This window comes from Pongo pygmaeus, chromosome 13 (assembly GCF_028885625.2).
Source record: "Pongo pygmaeus isolate AG05252 chromosome 13, NHGRI_mPonPyg2-v2.0_pri, whole genome shotgun sequence".
In the NCBI taxonomy this organism is placed as follows: domain Eukaryota; kingdom Metazoa; phylum Chordata; class Mammalia; order Primates; family Hominidae; genus Pongo; species Pongo pygmaeus.
Window position 1 is genome coordinate 60071738 of NC_072386.2, and position 23857 is coordinate 60095594.

At 44.9% G+C, this 23857-nt stretch overlaps 1 long non-coding RNA gene across 1 annotated transcript in view; it reads left to right on the plus strand.

The window, feature by feature from the left end:
* The window catches only part of LOC134737901 (uncharacterized), a 142857-nt gene that overhangs the window by 37525 nt on the left and 81475 nt on the right, over positions 1–23857 (plus strand). Inside the window, exons 2-3 of the long non-coding RNA XR_010123315.1 lie at positions 9591–9691; positions 10232–10300. This is a non-coding gene — a long non-coding RNA (uncharacterized LOC134737901). The remainder of the gene's footprint in view (positions 1–9590; positions 9692–10231; positions 10301–23857) is intronic.

The window sequence follows — 23857 nt, forward strand, 5'->3', positions numbered from 1 at the left end:
TATCTCTGCTCTGGGTGAGGGTAATTCTATCTGCTGCCTGGTGCTTCAGAAGGTGACAGAAGAAGGCTCTAACAACTGGCAAAGACAGAGCACTTTCCAGTTACCGTGCTCACCTTGCTGCTGGGTCATGGCCGCTGTTCATAGGAGAAGCGTGTAATTATAGTTGCTGGCACTAGTGTTGGCTGCTCAGGCCCAAGCCTGGCCAATAAGAAGAGGCTTAGCAAAGAAAGACGGCCTCTGCAGCATCATCTTTGTAGGCCAGAAATGACCAGTGTTCACCATAATTGGAAGGGAACTGAAAGGAAACAGTTTATGTAAGAGAGCCCAAGGCTGAAGAGCCAACTAATAGATTTTATTTTATTTTATTTATTTTTTGAGATGGAGTCTCTCTCTGTCACCCAGGCTGGAGTACAATGGCATGATCTTGGTTCACTGCAACCTCCACCTCCTGGGTTCAAGCCATTCTCCTGCCTCAGCCTCCCAAGTAGCTGGGATTACAGGCACACAACACCATGCCTGGCTAATTTTTGTATTTTTAATAGAGACAGGGTTTTGCCATGTTGGCCAGGCTGGTCTCAAACTCCTGACCTCATGTGATTTGCCTGCCTCAGCCTTCCAGTGTTGGGATTACAGACGTGAGCCACTGTGCGCAGCCCAAGTAATAGATTTTTTTTGGTTTTCTTTTGTTAGAGTTGATTAAATTCAGTGGAGGAAATATTTATTGAGCACCTAATATGCATCAGAAACTATGTAAGGCTTTAGAACTTCATAGAGAACAAGGTATGATCCATTTCTTTAGGGGATGATAATCTAGTAGACAAGTTCTTTTTAAAAACAGACATAATATATTCATTATAGTCATTCTAGTGGTGACAGATAGCAAGGGAAGGAACTTCCAGCAGGAAAGGAAGGCAGATAGGGTGACATTTGATGTGGCCTTAGCCTGACATTTGAGTAGAACTCTGCCAGGGGAAGAAGGGAATGTATGGGCCTTCCAAGCAGAGGAGACAAAATTAGCAAAGGCAAAAAGGTGCAGAAGAACATGATGTATTTGGGAACCAGAAAGCAGGCTGGAAATGTGGGGATGATGAGCGCACTCAGGGGAGAGGAAGGAGAGGCAGGGCTGTAGACCTTGCTAAGGAGCTGGGCTTAATTGCGTGTATTTTGGTGTGAGTGTTAGGGGGCTAGTAAAGGGGGCTCTTTATTAAATAGTCATGTTTGTGTTTTTGAAATATTATCCTGGAAACCATATGGAGGGCAAATACCCAGAGGGCAAGAATAAAATCAGGACACATATTAGGAGATCAAGAAAGAGAAGCAGTGGCTAGAGGCTGGGCCATGGGATGGAACTGATGTCTGTCTGGATGTGGGCAGTGTGTGTGAGAGGAAGGTTTTTTTTTGTTTTTGTTTTTTTTTAAGATATAGGGTCTCGTCTCCCTCTGTTGTCCTGGCTGGAGTGCAGTGGCACAATCATAGCTGACTGCAGTCTCGACCTTCTGGGCTCAGGGGATCCTCCTGCTTCGGCCTCCCATGTAGCTGGGATTATAGACATGCACCAACATGCCCGGCTAATTTTTTTTATTTCGTTTCATTTTTGTAAAGATGGGGTCTTGCTTTGTTGCTCAGGCTGGTCTTCAACTCTTGGACTCAAGTGATCCTCCTGCCTCAGCCTCCCAAAGAGCTGGGATTACAGGCATGAGCCACTGCATTTGGCCAAGGATTATTCTTGGTTTTCTGCCTCAGATAAACTAGAGAAATACCAGTTTCTCTCTTTCCCCGCCCTCCCCCAAGTCCGCCTCAAGTTGGACTGAGGCGGAATCCAGCTATCTGCTTTTATAACACCCAAATACATTTAGAGTAGAGTTTATTATTTTTTTCACAGAATAGTTTTTATTTTTTTTAATTTATTTTTATTGAAGTAAAATACACATATATAATTTACCATCTTTACCATTTTTAAGTGTTCAGTTTAGTGGTAATAAATACATTTATATTGCAAAAGTTTATTTTTAAGTATTTCTTATGGAGGCCTCTAAGAACTCACTGTATCTTAAAGTGTGTTCCTAAACCACCTGCTCAGAAGTTATCTCACATGACTTTTATTATTATTATTATTACTTTTTCCAAATCCTGAGAACCTGCGAATTATATGACTTTTATAAAAGCAGATAGCTGAATCCCACCCCAGCCCAACTGAGGCAGACTTGGGGGAGGTGAAGGAAAGGGGGAAAGTGGTATTTTTAGAACTTACTAAGGCAGAAAACCAAGAATGATCCTTGGCCAGACACGGAGGCTCATGCTTGTAATCCCAGCACTTTAGGAGACTGAGGCAGGAGGATCACTTGAGCCCAGGAGTTCGAGAGCAGCCTGGGCAACACAGTGAGACCTTGACTCTATACAACAAACAAAAAACACCCCAGTTCAGAAATGGGGAACATCGCCGGCATCCCCGGGAAGCCCCATCTATGTCTCTTGTTGGTCACTACCTTTTTTCCTGTCCCCTGGCCTGCCCCCAGCAGAACCACAATGAGGATTTTTTATTTTTTATTTTTTTTTTGAGACAGAGTCTCACTCTGCTGCCCAGGCTAGAGTGCAGTGGCACGATCTTAGCTCACTGCAACCTCTGCCTCCCAGGTTCAAGCGATTCTCCTGCCTCAGCCTCCCGAGTAGCTGAGACTACAGACATGTGCCACCACGCCTGGCTGATTTTTGTATTTTTAGTAGAGATGGGGTTTCACCATATTGGTCAGGCTGGTATGGAACTCCTGACCTTAGGTGATTCACCTGCCTCGGCCTCCTACAGTGCTGGGATTACAGGCATGAGCCACCGCGCCTGGCCCACAATGAGGATTAAAAAAAATTGAAAATGTAGGCTGGCAAGGCACGCCTGTAATCCCAGCTACTCGGGAGGCTGAGGCAGGAGAATTGCTTGAACCTGGAAGGCGGAGGTTGCAGTGCTGCTAAGATCATGCCATTGCACTCCAGCCTGGATGACAGAGTGAGACCCTGTCTCAATAATAATAATAATAATAATAATAATAAAAGTTAAAAAATTGCAAATGTATATGAAATAAAATCAAATCTTCCTTTATTTCTCTCTTTCCAATTCAGATTATTTTTTCCTCAGGTTCCTAATATGGTCAAGTGTAGGAGTCCTAAAACAGTCTTTATTTCAATATATACAGTAGTAACAAAATGTGATTTGGGCTGTCTTTAGCTTTAATTGTGTCTATATAAACTAAGCTGTGGTGGTTTATCAATCACTTCTGTAGCTTTTTGTAGCTTATACAGCTGTGAGCTTAGAGAAAGTCCATTTATCTTAAGAGAAGTATTTGCTTTTTTGTAAACAGTGGCGCGTATATCCCAAACCATTTAATGGGAGGAAGGAGAAGAGAAAAGGATAAATTGTAGAGCCTGGAAGTTTAATGTTGACTTATTTAGGTTCTGGGAGTCATTAGAGGCTTGAAGAGCTATTTAGCAGGCCCTCTTTTTAAAGCTGCTGTTTTTAACAGGCTGTTAGAATCGCAGTCTCTGGCCTTACCTTATACATGCAACACTTTCATTTGTGGAAGAAAGGAGTTGTGTGGAGAGAGGGCCTGCTTAGATGAAAGACGGGATGACCCAGATGTCTGGTCAGGTAGAGTGAGCGGTGTTAGGAGAGTTTGGTTGAACCATGTTAGGTATTAGGAAGATTTGGAAAGGCTGGAGAATTGGCAGGAAGGCAGCAGCCTCCCACTTCTGCCATCCTGAAGGCACGCTGGGCCCCACCTCTCCAAGTTCATGTCAAGGTTTACAAGGGTCAGTGTGTTTGTGCTGTACTTGGCATTTTCACAAATTACTCTGTAGTTGTTTTTATTATTTTTATTCCAACTGTTGCTCCGGGGACTTTCTGGCAGCCAGGACTTCCAGGCCAGCTTGGAATCCCTTGCTAATTGACTCAAGCCATGAAAAGGTGCCATCAAGGCTGCTTTGAACTCTTGCGTGTTCTAGCGCTGGACAAATCCCAGGCATGCACCATAGGAAAAGCAATAATGAGACTCACACCTCCAAGTTTACAGCGCAAAACTTTGCCTGTTCAGGTGTTAAGTGCAGGGGTGAGGTGCAAGCCCAGTGGAACCAGATTGGAAGAGTAAACAGACCTTGAGAATGTGCTTCCTCCTGGGTCCTAAGCAAGGAAGCCAGACTAGGGAGGAGGGTTCACAGCATTTCCGTCAAAGCCTGCAGTTAATAGCGTCAAGTTGACCCAAATAAATCCACAGATAGCTGTTACTCCTTGTGTTTTCACTTCACACCGGTTCTCCACAGATGCGACTCAGCTTGGGGGAAACTTGCCAAGAGGTCTCAGTGAGATTTTTCCTGTGGAGCTATTAGTTTTACGCCACTTCGTAGAGAGAAGAATATAAAAGTAACCTTAAGAAGATCTAGGGCGAAGGGGTACCATCATCAGGATGTAACTGATGTGTATTGCCACTGAAACATTTTCCCGTTTCATATTATTTAAAAGCTATGGCAAAGGCACCGTCAATGGAGCAAAATACTTACTGACTTTTGTGAAACATCCCCTGATAGTAGAGTTTTTAAAAAGTGTTATAGCAACTGTTGTGTGAAATTGACTCTTATCTCCTCCAGTATAAGGTATAATCAGACTATCTTTTGTTGATAAATGTTAATACTTTAACATGGACCTAAATCCAAGCATACCTCTTAAAGTTATATCTTAAAGAAGGGTGTCTAGGCCAGGCATGTTGGCTCATGCCTATAATCCCAGTGCGTTGGGAGGCTGAGGAGAGAGGATTGCATGACGCCATGAGTTCAAGACCAGCTTGGCCAACATGGTGAGACCCTTTCTCACTAAAAAAAGAAATTTAAAATAAAAAGAAGGTGGTCTATTAGGTTTTTATTTGTTTAGCAGGAGAGATGAGTCAGTTGAAATCAGAAAACAGTGTGTTCACAAGGCTTGGAAAGATTGTCTCAAAATGTAATCCTGGTACAGGGTGTGGTGGGTGGGGAGCCATGGCAGATGGAAGCAAAAGCCATAAATTAAAACAGATTTAAGAGACTTATCAACCAAATGCAAGTGTAGACCTTGTTTGGATCCTGATTTGAACAAGCCAACTATAAAACAAATACAACATGAGACACTTAGGTGTGAACCCAAAAGTATCTGAGACAGATCTCAGTCGATTTACAAAGTTTATTTTGCCAAAATTAAGGGCACGCCCATGACACAGCCTCAGGAGGTCCTGAGGACATGTGCCCATGGTGGTCGGGGTACAGCTAACTTTTATGCATTTAGGGAAACACGATACATCCAACAATATATGTGAAGATTTACATTGGTTTGATCTGGAAGGGCAGGACAACTCAAAGAGGGGGGCTTCCAGGTCATAAGTAGATTTTATTTATTTTTGAGATGGAGTCTCACTCTGTTGCCTAGGCTGGAGAGCAGTGGTACAATCTTGGCTTACTGCAACCTCTGCCTCCCGAGTTCAAGCAATCCTCCCACCTCAGCCTCCTGAGTAGCTAGGATCACAGGCATGCGCCACCACACCCGGCTAATTTTTTTTTTTTGTATTTTTAGTAGAGATGGGGTTTCACCATGTTGACCAAGCTGGTCTCGAACTCCTGGCCTCAAGTGATCCACCCACTTGGGGCTCCAAAGTGCTGAGATTACAGGTGTGAGCCACCATGCCCAGCCTAGAATTTAGAATTTTCTAATTGGCAATTGGTTGAAAGAGTTATTGTCAATAGAAAGGAATATCTGGGTTATGATAAAGGGTTGTGGAAACCAAGGTTTTATCATGCTGCTGAAGCCTCCAAGTAGCAGGCTTCAGAGAGAATAGATTGTAAATGTTTCTTTTCAGACTTAAGCTCTGTTTTGATGTTAATGCTGGGGGATATAATGAGACATGTTTGACCCCTTCTTCCATTATGGCCTGAACTAGTTTTTTGGGTTAACTTTGAAATGCCCTTGGCTGGGAGGAGGGGTCCACTTGGATGGTTGGGGGGGGCCTTAGAATTTTATTTTTGGTTTACATAGGGAAATAAGTACACAGGGATATTTGATGAAATTAGGGGATTAAAAAATTTGGATAGTAGTAATGTTAAAAGATTATTTTTAAGAGATATGTATTACAGATGAGGTATTTGTAGATGAAATGACATGATATCTGTGATATCTGAAATTAAAAAAATATATCCCAAAGTATCAAGGTAGGGGTTAAATATATGGGGGCAGGAAGGGAGGTTAGAGATGAAATAAAATTGGCCTTGATGATTGTTGAAGATGAGCAATAGATACAGGAGTGATGGGTTCATGATATTACTCTTTCTATTTCTCTTTATTTGAGACAGGGTCTCGCTGTGTTGCCCAGGGTGGAGTGCAGCGGCGTGATCATGGCTCACTGCAACCACGACCTCTCTGGCTCAAGCAGTCCTTCCACCTCAGCCTGCTGAGTAGCTGGAACCACAGTTGTGTGTCACCATTCTGGCTAATTTTTTTCTTTTCTCCAGAGATGGGGTCTCAACCACGTTGCCCAGGCTGGTCTCGAACTCCTGGGCTCAAAGGATCCTCCCACCTCAGCCTCCCAAAGTGCTGGGATTACAGACGTGAGTCACTGTGCCCAGCTCTCTCTACTTCTCTGTGTTGAAAATTTTTATTATGCAAATTTAAAAAGGAAGGACCTAAATGGATGCTTACCTCTGTTAACTTTCTTTGGTAGGGGAGGGAAAAAGTAATAAGGGTTTCCTCTCAAGTTGGGCATATAATTTTTACCTTTATTAAATTCATAATTGGACAAATCTCATTAGGCTCTTTGTAATCCTATGATTCTTTGAGTATACAATTCTGTTAAGTTGTGATCAGTTGATATACTGGTCATAATAATCATTAGCACTAGTCCCACACCGGGGTTAGAGGGGCAGAAAAGGAAGGGACTATTTGCTGACTTTTTATGCCAAGGGAGGAACATGGTCTGAATATTTGTAATGGGGTGGGGATTGTGGGACAACAGAGTGTTATAATTCTGGGCACTTACATAAATGTGGGTGAGAGAATAGTTATGGTTTGTGTGGTAAAGCTCATTTTAAAGAAACTCTACCTCTGTATTAGTCTGTTCTCAAACTGCTATAAATAAATACTTGAGACTGGGTAATTTATAAAGAAATGAGGTTTAGTTGGCTCATGGCTCTTCAGGCTGTACGGGAAGCATAGCAGCATCAGCTTCTGGGGAGGCCTCAGGGAGCTTACAGTCATGGCAGAAGGCAGCCAGGCTGTGCTCCAGCCACCTTGGGCACATGTCAGCACCTCCTGAGGCTGTGTCACCGACGTGCATCCTTAACTTTGGCAAAATATACTTCCTAAATTGACTGAGATCTGTCTCATATTTTGGGGGTTCACAGTACCTCATGGGACTTACAGGCTATTGGATCAATAAAATGAGGTGCCATTTCTTTTGTTCGACACTGTGAGCTTTGTGATCCATTAGTGCCTTCTGTCCATGGCAATTTAACTTCATGGAAATTACATATTTGTATACAAATTTCTTCCATTATACTGTGAACCCTTTGAGGTTAAGATTTTGTTTGATCTTAAAAATAAAATTGGCAGTTGGTGGCTTCCAATATGCTAGGCCCTCTGCCATGTCCTTGTTAGGAAAGCTAAGATTTCTGTTTCCTTGGAGCTTCCAGTCTAGTCGGGAGACAAATCTTAAGCAAACTCACAAACAAGATTGCAAGTTGTAGTAAGTGCCACGAAGCCAATAAAGGAAGAGAATATCAGGAAAAACTAGATGAATTAATAAAGGAAGGCCTTTACTAATACTGTCTAAGAAAGGAAATTTGAACTGAGACATGGAGGAAGAGGGTCAAGCCAGCATGTGAAGAGCTGGGCAAGAGTGATCCAGGCCCAGGGAATGGGGTGTGCAAAGGCCCTGAGGTGGCAGAGGGCTGAGAATATTCAAAGAATTGAAAGGAGGCAGGCAGGATGTGGTGGCTTACGCCTGTAATCCCAGCACTTGGGGAGGCTAAGGCGGGAGGACTGCTTGAGCTCAGGAGTTCGAGACCAGCCTGGGCAACATGGTGAAACCCCGTCTCTACATACAAAAAATACAAAAACTAGACAGGCATGGTGGTGCTCATCTGGTAGTCCCAGCTACTCAGGAGGCTGAAGTGGGAGGATTCATTGAGCTCAAGAGGTTGAGGCTGCAGTGAGCTGTGGTCATGCCATTGCACTCCAGCCTGGGTGCCAGAGCGAGAACCTGCGTTGGGGGGAAAAAAAATAAAGGAGGCAATATGAAACCAGTGTGTGGGAAAGGGAATTAAAATGTAGGAGTAGCATATAGGACCTTCTGGAGAAAAGTTAAGTGTTTTGAATTTTATCCTAAAGGCAATAATATGTCATGGTAAGGATGGTAAAAAGAGACATTGGCTTTGTCTGGTTTCCCCTGGAAGAAGACCAAATCAAAGTAGTCTGTTTGGGAGGTGGTGTAAGGAAGCATCAATAGAAGGGTGGGAAATTGAGGCAGGAGAGGGAAGAAATCCAACAAAGGATGAGTTATAAATCAAGTTATCACTGCGGATAACTGAAGCTTAATCCCTCTGAAGAGTTCTGGGAACCACTTTAGAATGTACCCCTCAAGTTATCCCACTTGAGTTTGAGAGAACTGGGATATTTATTTATTTACTTTTAATTTTTTTGAGACGCAGTTTCACTCTGCCGCCCAGGCTGGAGTGCAGTGGCGCAATCTCGGCTCACTGCAACCTCTGCCTACCAGGTTCAAGTGATTTTTGGGCCTCAACCTCCTGAGTAGCTGGGGTTACAGGTGCATGCCACTATGCCCAGCTAAATTTTGTACTTTTAGTAGAAATGGGGTTTTGCCATGTTGGCCAGGCTCGTCTTGAATTCCTGACCTCAAGTGATCTGCCCACCTTGGCCTCCCACAGTGCTGGGATTACAGGCATGAGCCACTGCACCCGGCTGATATTTATTTATTTATTTATTTATTTTGTTTATTTTAGAGATAGGGTCTGGCTCTGTTGCCTAGGCTACAGTGCAGTGGCACGATCATAGCTAACCTCAGCCTGGAACTCCTGGGCTCAAGCGATCCTTCCATCTCAGCCTCCCCAATAGCTAGGACCCCAGATGGGCACCACGCCTTGCTAATTTTTTGTATTTTTTTTTTTTTTTTTTGCAGAGACAGAGTCTTGCTGTGTTTCCCAGGCAAATTTCAAACTCCTGGCCTGAAGTGGTCCTCCCACTTCAGCCTCCCAAAGCGTTGGGATTACAGGTGTGAGCCACTGCAACTGGCCCAGAACTGGAGTATTTATACACCCAATCCTGTAAGCCATTGCTTGAGGTCTGGGAGACAAGAAAATGTCTTGTGAGGCACAAGCAGGTATTTCTAGCCTGCTGCAAGGGGTAGACAAAACAGCTTCTTTACCAGAGAAAATCTGGCAAAGAAATATGGGTTCTGGTGTCAGAAGTCAGATTAGTGAGTACTTAAGTGGTAAAGGTAAAGATATATGGCAGATAGTGACTGCTGCAAACATGACCCAGTTTAGAAGTTAATACTTCTCTTTCATTCTTTCAGTGAATAAACCAGCAGACCAATTCAGAGTCCATTTCAGTGGTGCAGGTGAGAGGTGTTAGAGACCTGGACAAGGTGGTGGCAGATGAAGATGGAGAGAAGAGGTGGGCCTCAGATTTATGTTAGATATGGTATCAATACCTTGGTGATGGTTTGAACATGGGGCATGAGGTAAAAGGGAATTTCTGGCCTAAATATTTGGGTGGGCCGTGGTGCCATTTACTGACATCAGATAACTGGGAGAAGGATGAGTTTGGGTCATGTATTATAAATGACATCAGTTGGCACAGTTGTGTGACTTTCTCCAGCAATGCTGAGCTGGCATAGGGGAAGTGGGTCTCAGATTTCATTCATAAGCAAAGGTTTACTGTGTGTGTGCAACAGCGGAGAGAAGGCAAGGGAGTCGAAGACATTTGCAAGGGAGTGGTTAGCATAATGTTGGACTAAGGACTCTAAATTCATAGACAGGAAAATGGAAGCAGGAATGAGCAGTTGGTCAGAGACAAGATGGTGGGATGTAAGCTGGAGGAATAGGAGTGTGTGGTCCTATTCACCTTGGTAGACATAGCTCCTGGCACATAGTAAAAGCTCAATGAATATTTGTAATGAAGCTGAAGTAATTATATATATTTTATTTTTTTTAGAGATAGGATCTCGCTATGTTGCCCAGGCTGACCTCCTGCCTCATGCACCCCCCTCACCAAGCTTAACAGGTAATTACTGACCTGAGGGTGGGTGATAGATTGAATCACACATTTCTCCAGTTCTCTAGTTCTTGGATTCAGCAGTCTTTTTGAGTGAGTCCATTGTATTTCTCTCTTCAATTTCTTCCCCTTAAGGGTCAGCACACAAGAAATTCTCTGCTTCCAGTCTCCAGTGGGGTATAAATAAGAGTTTCTGATGCCCACTCCTGAAGTTACTCTGTGCTTGTGAGAAGGTGGATCTACTATGGACTGATCTCTGGATATTTCATTCATTCATTTAGCCATCCATTCATTCATTTATCTGTTCATTCAATAAGTCCTCACTAATAACCTACTGCGTGCCTACCCTCAGGGTTTTGAGGTTTGGAGATAACAAAATGAATGGATGAGTAGATGGCCAAAAAAGTTTTGGTTATTAGGGAGCTACAAATAGCACTGAGTTTCTGAATGTGAACTTTTTGGCTCTCCGCCCTTCATACACAGTTATATTGAGACTAAAGGAGGGAAAAAGCTTTTATTCTTTTGCCTGCTGTGTTGTTTTACAATTTTATAAAAATGTACAATGCTCTGAAGAAGCTCAGGCAGAAAGAAATCTTTCTATGGTATCTAAAAATGTACAGATCTATCTCTCTAAGACCCATGGTGGGGTCAGCAGTTGCGCCCCCATAAAGAGTGGGTTGCAGAATTTCACCCCTTTAACGTTTTTAAAGCCACTGAGGTGTTATTTTTTAGAATGGTTTTACCTATTTAAGGGTAATGCTCATCAACCCTTCTTCAGAATTTGTGCAATCTTCCATGAGAGACACGTCATTTAATTTCTAGAATCAGCCCTGTATATTGTTTTCCTAAACTGTCTGCCACCCCCAGGCCATCTGTGAAGAAGAAATCTCTCCTCAAAGTAGAGGAAACCAGGCTTTCAGGTGCTTTACTGTTGCAGGCTGGAGGAGGCAAGTCTCAGAGGGGTTCACTGAGTACCCAGCACGGTGGGCTGCATAATAGATGCTCAGCAGATTCTTGTTTGACTTATGGATTGACAAAAATTTCACAAGGGCTGCAATGTGTCCCCAGTGCCTAGTATAGGGCCTCCTACTTTGTAGGTGCTCCATGAAGATGTTTATAGAATGAATGCACAAGTGAAGATTACAGGGGAAGACTGAGTTTTGGAAATCCTGCAGTGTGCTCTACAGTTGACTCATTTGATTCTTTGGAGGAAAAAACAAACTTTTTTTCCTCTCTCTACTCTCACTCAACACTGCACACTTCCATGGGGAGATGTGTGTGTGGGGGTGGGGTGAAGAAATCTCTACATACCAAGCAACACTCCAGCACAGCCCTGCCGGGCATCCTTTACTTCAGTTCAATTAGCCACAGATGAAGGGCTCAGTCCCACAAGACTGCTTCCCACCTCACATGCCAATCCCAAATGGTCACCTATACTTCTGGTTTTGTTTGTTTGTTTGTTTTTGGTTTTGTTTTTGGGACAAGGTCTCATTCTGTAGCCCAGACTGGAGTACAGTGGTGCAATCATGGCTTGCTGTAGCCTTGAACTCCTGGGCTCAAGCAATCCTCCGACATCAGCCCCCCAAGTAGCTGGGACTACAGGCATATGCCACCATGCCCAGCTAATTTTTGTAGTTTTAGTAGAGATGGGGTTTTGCCATGTTGCCCAGGCTGGTCTTGAACTCCTGGGCTCAAGTGATCCTCCCACCTTGGCCTCCCACAGGGCTGAGATTACAGGCATGAGCCACCGGGCCCAGCCATCACCTATACTTCTGAACTGCTGACTGTAAATCATGGTTCTCCTTATCCCTCCTTGGGTTTGATTAATTTGCTAGGATGGCTTACAAAACTGAGGAAAACTCGTTTATCACTTTATTATAAAAGATATTACAGGCTGAGCAAGGTGGTTCACACCTGTAATCCCAGCACTTTGGGAGGCCAAGGCAGGCGGATCACCTGAGGTCAGGAGTTCAAGACCAGCCTGGCTAACATGGTGAAACCCCATCTTTACTAAAAATACAAACAAAAATTAGCCAGGCATGGTGGTGGGTGCCTGTAATCCCAGCCACTTGGGAAGCTGAGGCAGGAGAATTGCTTGAACCCAGGAGGCGGAGGTTGCAGCGGCCAGCCGAGATCATGCCACTGCACTCGAGCCTGGATGGAAGAGTCACATAGGTATGTGAGGAGCATGGAGATTCCATGCCCTCGGGCACCACCCTCCAACCACCTCCACAAGCTCCACAATCCTAAAGCTTTCAAATCTTATTGTACAACAGGTTTTATAGGACTTTACCTCCAGCTTCTTCTCCTTTCTTTCCCAGAGATCTGTGGATGGAGCTGCAAGTTCCAGCCCTTAGATCACTTGGTCTTTCTGGTGACAGCCCCCATCCTGAGGTTCTCCAGGGGCCCTACCCTAAGTCACCTCATTAGCATAAACTCAGGTGTGGTCCAAAGGGGCTTAGTATGAATAGCAAAATATACTCCTGTAACTCAGGAAATTATTCCAAGGGTTTCAGGAGCACCAAATATATTTGATATTATACCAGAATTCTCCTCTGGCTTTGAACAGTAATATGAAATGATTTTAGATTATTTTTGCTTGTGTTCTGCATTCTTTTGGGAAGAAAGGGAAGAGGTTAGGAGGCAGTCCTCCTTAGCCAGTACACCAATCTGACCTGCTCCTCCTCCTGAGATGGGAAAAGTTCCCTTGTACCCCTCGCAGAGCATGCCATGGGGCTGTGACTCGCTTCTTCAGTGCCCCGCTTCCCAAACCTCTAGGGTGACCAGGCAGATGAGCAGGTTGTGGGACTCTGACCCCACGGCAGCGTCTGGGGGTGAATGTTTACAGCTCCTGAAGCCCCAGTGGGGCGTGTGTTACAGTGTGCTCTTTTAGTTTTGCTATCTGTAGGCGGCTTGTGTTAATCAGCTCAATTAGACCCTCTGCCTTATTGCGAGGACAGAGGGCTTTTCGTCTTGGAGTTCTTGCCTTAGTGTATCGGAAAAATCGGATCACATGTGGGCACAGTTAAGTGTTTTGAATTTTATCCTACATACAAAAATACATGGAGAATGAGTGCAGGGTTTTATTGAATGGTGGAAGTAGCTCTCAGCAGATGGATGGGGAGCCAGAAGGGGGACAGAGTGGGAAGGTGGTTTTCCCTGGAGTCTGCTGCTCAGTAGCCAGACTCAACTCCAACCACCCCGGCCAAATTCCTCTGGCTTCTTTGTTGTTCCACCAGTGGATGGCCTGCCAAGGTCTGCTGTTGCCTGCCAGTGTGTTCTGCCCATGTGCTCCTCTTGACATCCAGCTGCTTGTGTCTCTACCCACTAGGGTTTTGGGGGTTTCTGTAGGCACAGAATGGGGGCATGGCGGGCCAGGGTCGTCTTGGAAAATGCAACATTTGGGTGTGAAAACAGGAATGCCTGTCCTCACCTAGGTCCGTGGGCACAGGCCTGAGGGTGGCTCCCTCGCCAGGGACCCCACCCTTCTCCTCCCAGCACTTCCCTGCCCCCGCTCCCGTATCACTTCTTCATTCTCTACCTTGTGGAAAGTGCCGCTTCAACCATCACTGAAGTAAAAACCTCCAGTTTAGTTGTTGCTCGTTTCCCTCATGCAAGAGTGCCATGACGCAAACTGCAGAGGGGCAGCTGTAAGGAGAGTGGGTACCAGAAAGTCAGGATCATGGTTTGTGGGAAGAGGAAGATCAGGGAAAAAGAAGAGCATCATTTTATTTTTTTCTTCTTTCTTTCTTTTTTTTTTGAGCCAGAGTCTCGCTCTGTTACCCAGGCTGGAGAGCAGTGGTATGATCTCTGCTCACTGCAACCGCTACCTCCCGGGTTCAAGTGATTCTGGCACCTCAGCCTCCCGAGTAGCTGGGATTACAGGCGTGCACCATGACGCCAGACTAATTTTTGTATTTTTATTAGAGACAGAGTTTTACCATGTTTGGCTATGCTGGTCTTGACCTCCTGACCTGAAGTGATCTGCCCACCTTAGCCTCCTAAAGTGTTGAGATTACAGGCAAGATGGAGTCTTGCCACATTGCCCAGGCTGGTCTTGAACTCCTGGATGCAAGCCATCCTCCCACCTTGGCCTCCCAAAGTGCTGGGATTCCAGGCATGAGCCACCGTGCCCAGTAAAGAGCATTATTTCCTGAGCCTTTCAGACAACCTCCGCTGTTACATGCAGCTTGGTTTGTCTTGACTCATGTTGGGGGAGGGCTTGCTTACCACTCATGATGTTGCTTCCATGTAGCAGGGCCTTCTATTACAGTAATATTCTGGACTTTCCGTATCCTTTGACTCACCCCTCCCAGGAGAAGATGGGTGACTTAATAGAACAATGAGTTTCGTAGAGGGAAGTGAGTTGTGTGGCTCAATTCCTCCCTCTCATGGGCCTGGCCAGCCAGCAGAGAGCCCCTATCATGCTCTGCTCCAGCACCACTTACTTTTGCCTCTGCTGGGGGCCTGCAGGCCTCCAGAGCTGCCTGTGACTGGGTGGGTGAGTCTGTCTGATTCTGGGATTTAGTATTAGAAAGCTCACTCTCGCTGCACACCTACGGCCTATCTCCCCACCCAGACTTTATGAGTAATACGGGTGGTGTTTCATCTCTATCTGCCTGACTCTTGTGACTGTCTCAATTGGTTCCAAGCTTGGGTGGAAAAGGGACTTCTTCAAATCTCAACAGCTGAAGTCTAGTACTTGAGTAGGAGTTGGGGCTGATCTGGCTGAACAGGCCAGGAAGAAACAGACTGCATTTCCTTGGTTCAGCCGTTACACAGTTTGCACTGGACAAATCCCATTTTCTTCTTGTGCCTGCCTTGAGGACTGCCAAGCACTCCCTGACAGTTGCTGCTCCCTTCCCTCCATGGGAGGTTAGTCTTTGCTGCTGCTGTTTTGCTGCAGCAGCTGCAGACCTTTCTGCCAGCATCTTCTGCTTGACTAACACCATAGATGGGTAAGGAGACTTCAGGAACAAAGAGCTAGAAGAGCGGGCAGAGGCTGGTGGCTCACACCTATAATCCCAGCACTTTGGGAGGCCAAGGCAGGAGGATTGTTTGAGACCTGAAGTTCAAGACCAGCCTGGGCAACATAGTGTGACCCCTGTCTCTACAAAAAGTACAAAAATTAGCTGGGCGTGTTGGTGCACACTTATAGTCCCAGCTACTCAGGAAGCTGAATGAGGCAGGAGGATTGCTTGAGCCCAGGAGGTCGAGGCTGCTGTGAGCTATGTTCATGCCACTGCACTCCAGCCTGGGCAATACAGCAAGACTCTGTCTCAAAAAAAAAAAATTCAATGTCAAAAGAGACAAGGATGGGACTGTTTTCACATTTCTACTGTCCTTACGGTTAGTTCTTTGAATCAAATCCCTCTTCCAACTTGGGATCTAATTTCCTTGGAAAGAGAGTATATGGAAACAGGAAGTTAAGGACCAGGGTCCTTTTTCTGACCACATTGCTGGCTGTGTGGCCTGGAGCACCACCCTCCTTCCTCTGCCTGAGATTCACTGCATATTAAGTACAGGTTGGGGGTGTGCTACATCGGTTCCTCTTAGTTTTGTAGAAGTACACTCTCATTAGAGTGCACAATCTATATTGAGTATGCACTGTGTGCTTGGCACTCTAGTGGGTGCTATGAGGGACACAGGAGTGAGCCCTTCACAATTGCCTGGCATCTCTGGTAAGGGATGTCAGCTGCAAGCTTCGGAGAAGCTACTCCCTAAGAATGGGACAGATAAAGTACTATGGAATTTTGATAAACTAGAACTGATCTCTAAAACTTTCTATTTAAGTCATCAAGCATTTACCAGACAAATTTCTTCAGGGGAGGGCCCCATACGACTCCTGTTTGGTTCTCACCTTGCCTATCCCAGGGAAGGTAGTGGATATGTATTGACTGTGTTGGCACCCATTATTTACAAAACACTGTGCTTAAATTGTGGTTAGGCAGGGACATGTATAGAGAAGGTTTTGTGCTCACCACAACCCTGTGATAGAAAGATCTGACTTAAGATTCTTAAATTGTGTTTCTTAAGTATTTACCTTGGTCCTCTTTTCTTTTCTTCTCTTCTCTTCTCTAATGACTTCTTTTCTTTTCTTTCTTTCTCTCTTTCCTTTCTCTTTTCTTTTCTCTTTCTTTCTTTTTCTTTCTCTCTCTCTCTCTCACTCTCTGTTTCTCTCTTTCTCTCTCTTTCTTTCTTTCTCTCTTTCTCTCTTTCTCTCTTTCTCTCTTTCTCTCTTTTTCTGTTTTCTTCTCATGTGAGCTTTCTCTCTCCCTCCAAAACCAGTCAGATGGCTACGTCTAATGGGCCTGTCATTCTCTTGCTAGAAACACAGCACTTTGTAAAACTTGCTTTGTATTAGATTCCCTTAAATGTCTACATGTGGCACATGAGCAGGAGGGCAGTGACATCCACAGAAGGCCTTAAGGCTGGAAAGGATGGTCTTCAAGTGTGAAGTGCCAAGTGAACAGCAGGGAGCTCTGCCCCAACTCTTGCTATGCGTGGATGTGGACTCCTGAGGGGAAGGCAAAATGGCTCTTGGTCTCTGGTGCATGCATTTGGGTCTGAGCAGCACTTATTCCTACTATTGTTATTAATAATTTTTTTTTGAGACAGAGTTTTCCTCTTTTTGCCCAGGCTGGAGTGCAATGGTGCGATCTCAGCTCACTGCAACCTCCACCTCCTGGGTTCAAGCCATTCTCCTGCCTCAGTCTCCCGAGTAGCTGGGATTACAGATGCATGCCACCATGTCCGGCTATTTTTTTTTTTTTTAATTTTAGTAGAGATGGGGTTTCACCCTGTTGGCCAGGGTGGTCTTGAACTCCTGACCTCAAGTGATCCACCCACCTCGGCCTCCCAAAGTGCTGGGATTACAGATGTGAGCCACCGTGCCTGGCCTGTTTGTTTTTTGCCTTGTTTTGAGAACAGGGTCTTATTCTGTTATTCTTAGGCTGTGTGCATTGGCACCATCATAGATCACTGCAGCCTCGAACTCCTGGGCTCAAGTGATCCTCCTGCCCCAGCTGCTGGAACCACAGGCGCACACCACACACCCAGCTTGTTATTGATGTTTCTGATAATCTAGGCAGCTAAAATTTGTATCACCCTTAAGAACTTACAGACAGGACTGTAAGATGTGAGAAGGTATTAATATGGTCATTTACAGAGGCTCTGAGAGTCTAGGCCTTTTGGCCTGGCCTGTTGACTCCAATCTCAGTGTTATTCCACAGCCCCAGAGTGTCAAGATAGCAAGAAGCTTCTCCTCCCTTCCCTCCATCCTCATAAGTCATCTGCCTTGGAGGACCTAAAGCCTTGGATTTTCCAGACTATTCCACAGCTTCTTGGAGATAAGCTCACGAGAATTGCCTTGAAACACACACACGGTGATTTTTGTGCTAGATACTTACTTTTTGGTATTTCCTGCTGGAGCTCGGCTTGGGTGGAGTTCCCTTTAGAAGCGCCAGAGTTTTCCTGTTTGCGCAGTTGATTTTCAAAACCTTAAATAAACTCTGTTATGTGTTCAGAATAATAACAACTCAACAACTATTCATTAAGCACCTACTACGAGCCTGGCACTGTTCTAGCAGCTGGGGATACAACAGTGACCTCAGCCGACCCTGCTTTCAGAGAGCTCTCAGTCTGGTCTGGGACACAGATTAGTAAACAGGCATTTGCCTTCCACGTGGTAAATGCCATGAAGGACAAAGTCCAGGGTGTTGGGGACGGGAGGTGGGGAGCAAATAGCAGGCAGCCAACCCAATCTCAGAAGTGACAGGGCTTGAAGGTGGGAGAGGGGTGTGTGGTGTGCCAGGAGAGACTTCCCAGAGCCAGACAGCTAAACTGCATGCTAGATATAAGAAACTATTTCTTGTAGAATCTGTTCTCAATTATCTGCAAGTAGATTATTCTGGCAACTTGCAAGAAAACTTTTTTCAAGTCTCTTTACAGTGGCTTGAGCATCTTAACTTCCTCTATTTATGCTGTACGTTAATGCAGAGGCATCCAATCTAATGTAGGTGGAGGCATCAAACTGGAGAGCCTCCTTGCAGGAAGGTTTGGGATTAGGCGAATCACTGCGTTTCCTGCTTGGAAAAATGAGATGGAAGAAGTGAAGTTAGGCAAGATAAGCAAAGTGCTTCCTGGATACAAGTAATTCAGGTCTTTACAGGAAACTTTATTATTTCATTCAAAGTGTCTTTTTGGGATGTCAAGCAGGCACATCTCTGTTCAAATTCCATAAAGCAACAAAACACATTCCAGGGCCACCAGATGTAAATGACTTGTGCATTATTCTCTTTTTAGATTTTCCTTGCCATTGTTCCCCTCCACTAGTACACATGATAAAGACCAACTTCTTGCCAAAAGAAAAAACAGGGTGGGGATGGGGAACAACACAAAGGCTTCTGTGTGTCTGGTCTGTGCTGTTTCTTATGGTTAGTCTTGGATCTACTTTTGACCTCTTGGTCAGGCAATAAAATGCCTATTTGTTTAATTTTAAAATCAACTTTATTGAGGCATAATTTATATACAATAAGTGCATCCATTTCAAGCATATAGTTCTATGAATGTTGAACAAGTATATACCACTGTAAAAAACTCCATAACCAAGACATTTATTTTCTTTCTTTCTCTCTCTCTCTCTCTTTCTCCTTCCTTCCTTCCTTCCTTCCTTCCTTCCTTCCTTCCTTCCTCTCTCTTTCTCTCTCTTTCTCTCTCTCTCTCTTTCTTTCTTTCTTTCTTTTTGTTTGAGTCTCGTTCTGTATCCCAGGCTGGAGTGCCATGGCGCCATCTCGGCTCACTGCAACTTCCGCTTCCCGGGTTCAAGCGATTCTCTTGCCTCAGCCTCTTGAGTAGCTGGGATTATAGGCATGCACCACCACGCCTGGCTAATTTTTGTATTTTTAGTAGAAAGGGGGTTTCAGCGTGTTGGTCAGGCTGGTCTTGAACTCCTGACCTCATGATCTGCCTGCCTCGGCCTCCCAAAGTGTTGGGATTACAGGCGTGAGCCACCGCGCCCAGCCAATGCTGACATTTTCAACTTCCAAAAGTTCTTTGGTACCTTTCGCAGTTGCCCCCACCCCAGCCCCAGGCACCACTGACCTGCTTTCTGTCACCATAGATTAATTTCACCTGTTCTAGAATTTCCAATAAATGGAATCATACCATGAGTATTCTTTTGTGTCCAGCTCTTTTGTTTTCGAGATTCATCCTTCTTGTTGTAGGTATCAGAGTTCATTCCTTTTTATTTAAAATGCAGATTTTTGAAGTAGCAAACCAATTGCTCAGCAAGATGAGCAGACCTAGGAAGTCCCTCTGGTCTAAAAATTCTATCAACTTGCACAGGAAATGAAGGCCTGAGAATTACATCAGGTTAGTACAGATCACATTGAAGAAGCAGCTGAGCACATGAATTTCTGAGCTCCAGGAGCCCAGGAGGACAGGGAGAGATGAAGCCCCGGTGAATGATAGAATATATTACAGAGGACGACAGGGCTATTTGTTCAGTTCTGTTATGAGCTCAGCAAAATGTGACAATCCTGGGAAGTATAAATATATATTGCTATATTTATATGTGTGTTTGTCTCAGGAGGCCTGGCGGGGAGTGGTGGGTGGAAGAGTGGGTTTCCTGGAGGATTTGAGTAGGCAGAGATAACTGGGCAGAGCAGAGTCTGTGTCAGGCTGCATCGATACATATTCAATAAATAAACATTACAATGAGAGCTAATAATGCTTGAGCACTTATTATGAGTCAGGCACTGTGCTCTGTTCCTTACATGCATTGTTTCATTGCATCTGTACCTCCCTATGTACCCTATGTAACCAGCACCTCAGTGCCCTGCCCACACCCCCTTGCGTGCTCTTGCATAGTCCTGTACACCTCATTACTTTGTGCTGTGCACCCAGCAGCTAGCATCGTGGCTCTGTGTTGGAGGATGGTCCTTGAGCTACTAGAACTGCTTTGCTTCTCAGTATAGAAAGCAGAAGTGCCTGGGACTTCACCTGTGACTACCAGGTACTGTGGGACAAACGCTCCCAGCTCCCCATGTGACCTCTCCTGTCTCCGGCATACCTCTGTGTGGACTTTATTTGATTGTCAACGTTGCTTGGACGCCCCTCTTCCCTTCCTAGTCCCATTCTCTACCTCCTCTACCAGTTTCCCTTAAGGACACTTTTTGTTTTTTTCTCTGTTACCCAGACTAGAGTGCAGTGGTGTCATCTTGGCTCACTGCAACCTCCGCTTCCCAGGTTCAAGCGGAAACACTTCTTTTTTGTTTGTTTGTTTTTGTTTTTGAGATGGAATCTTACTCTGTCACCCAGGCTGGAGTGCAATGGCACAATCTCAGCTCACAGCAACCTCTGCCTCCCAGGTTCAAGCCATTCTCCTGCCTCAGCCTCCCAAGTAGCTGGGATTACAGGCGCACGTCTCCACACCCAACTAATTTTTGTATTTTTAGTAGAGATGGGGTTTCACCATGTTGGCCAGGTTGGTCTCAAACTCCTGACCTCATGATCTGCCTGCCTTGGGCTCCCGAAGTGCTGGGATTACATGTGTGAGTCACCGCGCCTGGCCCTAGTGCACACTTTTTTTATAAATCACCTCATCATGAGTCCTTATCTCAGGGCCTACTTCTAGGGACTCCACACTTGGGCAAGGTACTGTTAGTACAGGCATTTTGCAAATGAGGAAACGAAGGCTGTTACATACACACGCATCTCCATAACTCCTGCTCAGCCTCCAGATGAGCTTTCTCAGGCACCCTTCCCCAACCCATTTGTCTAGGTAATGTTCCTTTCTTATGTTCTACTTTTTTCTCTTTTTCTATTTTATTATTTTTGAGACAGGGTCTTACTCTGTCACCCAGGCTGGAGGGCAGTAGCATGATTATAACTCAGCTATAATGAAGCTTTTTTTTTTTTTTTTTTTTTTTGAGATGGGGTCTTGCTCTGTTGCCCAGGCTGGAATGCAGTGGCATGATCTTGGCTCACTGCAACCTCCGCCTTCTGGGTTAAAGTGATTCCCCTGCCTCAGCCTCCCAAGTAGCTGGGATTACAAGTGCCTGCCATCATACCTGGCAAATTTTTGTATTTTTAGTAGAGATGGAGTTTCACCATGTTGGCCAGGCTGGTCTCAAACTCCTGACCTCAGGTGATCTGCCTGCCTTGGCCTCCCAAAGTGCTGGAATTACAGGTGTGAGCCACTGTGCCTGGCCTATAATGCAGCTTTGAACTCCTGCTCTCAATCCTCCTGCCTCAGCCTTTTAAGTAGCTGGGACTATAGGCATGTGCCATCATGCTTGGCTAATTAAAAAAAATTTTTTTTTTTTTTGTAGAGACAGAGTCTCCCTTTGTTGCCCAGGCTGATCTTAAATTCCTGGGCTCAAGTGACCCTCTCTCCTTGCCCTCCTGAATTGCTGGGATTACAGGCATGAGCCAGGAAACCCAGCTACCCCCGCTTATGTTCTCAGATTCTTCCTTGCTTCCCTTCATCTTGGTGCTAGATTTACAATGATCTGGGTGATTATCCCATCAATGACCATCTGCCCTACTAGACTGCTGGCTCCGGGAGGCCAGGATCCATGTCTTTTGCTCTTAGCTGTGTCTCTAGGACCCTGGCATAATTTCTAGAACATAGTAATTGCTTAGTAAATATTGACTGACTGAACGAATGATCTGAAGTTTCTCCAGTTTCCTCACAGGTGCCACTGGTCTCCTGGATGAATACTTTTCAGCCTTTGCTGAGAAATGGGCTGGAAATGCATAATGTAAAACCCCTGAGAGGGACACAAAGTCTCCCTCCTACTGCCAGTCTTCTGGGGGTGTTTAGAGAAATGCAATGTCCAGGGCAATGTGACAGTATTTTACTCCAGAGGACCAAAATTTAGCAACTACAAGCTGATTCTAGAGGGTGGGCCTTGAAAGTTATGTAGAATTAGAATGGATGATTAGGAGGAAATATGGAAAACATTTTAATGAAATACTATGTCATGTAAATACACACACATTCTGAATTAAATACACATTCTTGGATCCCTGTTCTTCTCGACAAAAGTACACTGAGTCCCCAGTTCTCATTAGGAAGCTGATAAATATCTATTTCCTTCTATTCCTGCCACAGTAACTCCCCAGCTATATAAAATTTACAAACTGCTTTGGAAGCATTTGTGGAAAAAAGTGCCAGAGCTCTGTATGAGATTATTGAAATAAATGCTGATTGAGAGATTTCCCAGGTGGATACTTAAAACAGACGTGGGCACATATGTACACTCACACCCCACACACAGGACACTTTAGGCTGTGATCAATGGAGATAAATTTTCACACCTGACAGTTGACTGTAAATCAATCAGTGTGTTTTAATAGTCACCAGATTTCTGCTCCTGTTTGCTGCTGTCTCAGACAATCATTCACCTGCTGGGACACAGGACTTCAAGGATCTTGGCTTTTTGTCATTATTGCACATGGAGACATTGTGCTTAGCAGCAAGGTAAATATTGTCATACTGTGTATGTGAGAGGCAAGAATAAGTAAGTCAGGACATCCTTAGAAAAGTTTCTCTCTGGATCCCCACTTTCCTTACCAATAGACTAATAGGAAATCATGAATTTCCCAGGTTTTTACCAAATCAAAAGATTTTCGTGACACTATGTAAGCTGGAAAGTAGTTGAGGGTCAGTAAATAATGAATAGTTTTGAAGGTGAACATGCACTCCTGATTATTGGGTTAGATTCTTGAACTTGCCCCTCCTGACTTTATTATCCTGTCCAACAGGGTTTGCTTGGAGTTGCTTGAACAAGCCAGGCTGTTCCACACCCCAGTACCTTTGCATGTGCTGCTCTTGGTGCCTGGATTGGAATGCTTTCCATTAATCCAAGTGGGCTGAGGACATCTGATCTTTCGACACCTGGCACCAGGATTGTCTTTCATCTCCTTTATGAAGCTTTTATTGACTGACTCTCCCACACCCAGAATGAGCCACTCTATCCTGTCCAAATTTGATTGCACATATCTATTTAATAAGACGTGACTGGGCCCTTTGGGAAGTCCCTGCTCACACCCTGTACCCACATGGAAGCCATAATCAATGCTTCACTGCAACCCACTTGCCCCCTTGCGACCTCTCAAGCCACCCCGAAAGCATTTCAGCAATGTGGATTTGATTGAAATGCTCACAAGGGAGAAAAGTGGAGGGCTTACACTGAACACCATATGGACAAACTTTATACAAATCTCCGTTAAAAATCTTACTTCATTCCCAAAGCCTTTTGTCCTCCTGCCAGCTGCCTTATCTCCCCTATCCTTTCCAATCCTCCTCTCTCCACTCTCCTCTGGCTGCATTGGCTCCAGCCTCCTCCCACCCCTGGATTCTTCACCACTACCTCAATCCCATTTAGCAATTTAGTGCACTTAGACCTTTCTCCTTATCTGGCATCCTTGAAGCTTTGGGTTATGTTCTTCAGATCTCTTTGAGATCAATCCCTCTTAAAAGACAAGGTATTGTAAATAGGCAACACATGTATTCTCCTTCTGCTAGAGACTGGAGCAACTTGAGGGCAAGAATCAAGC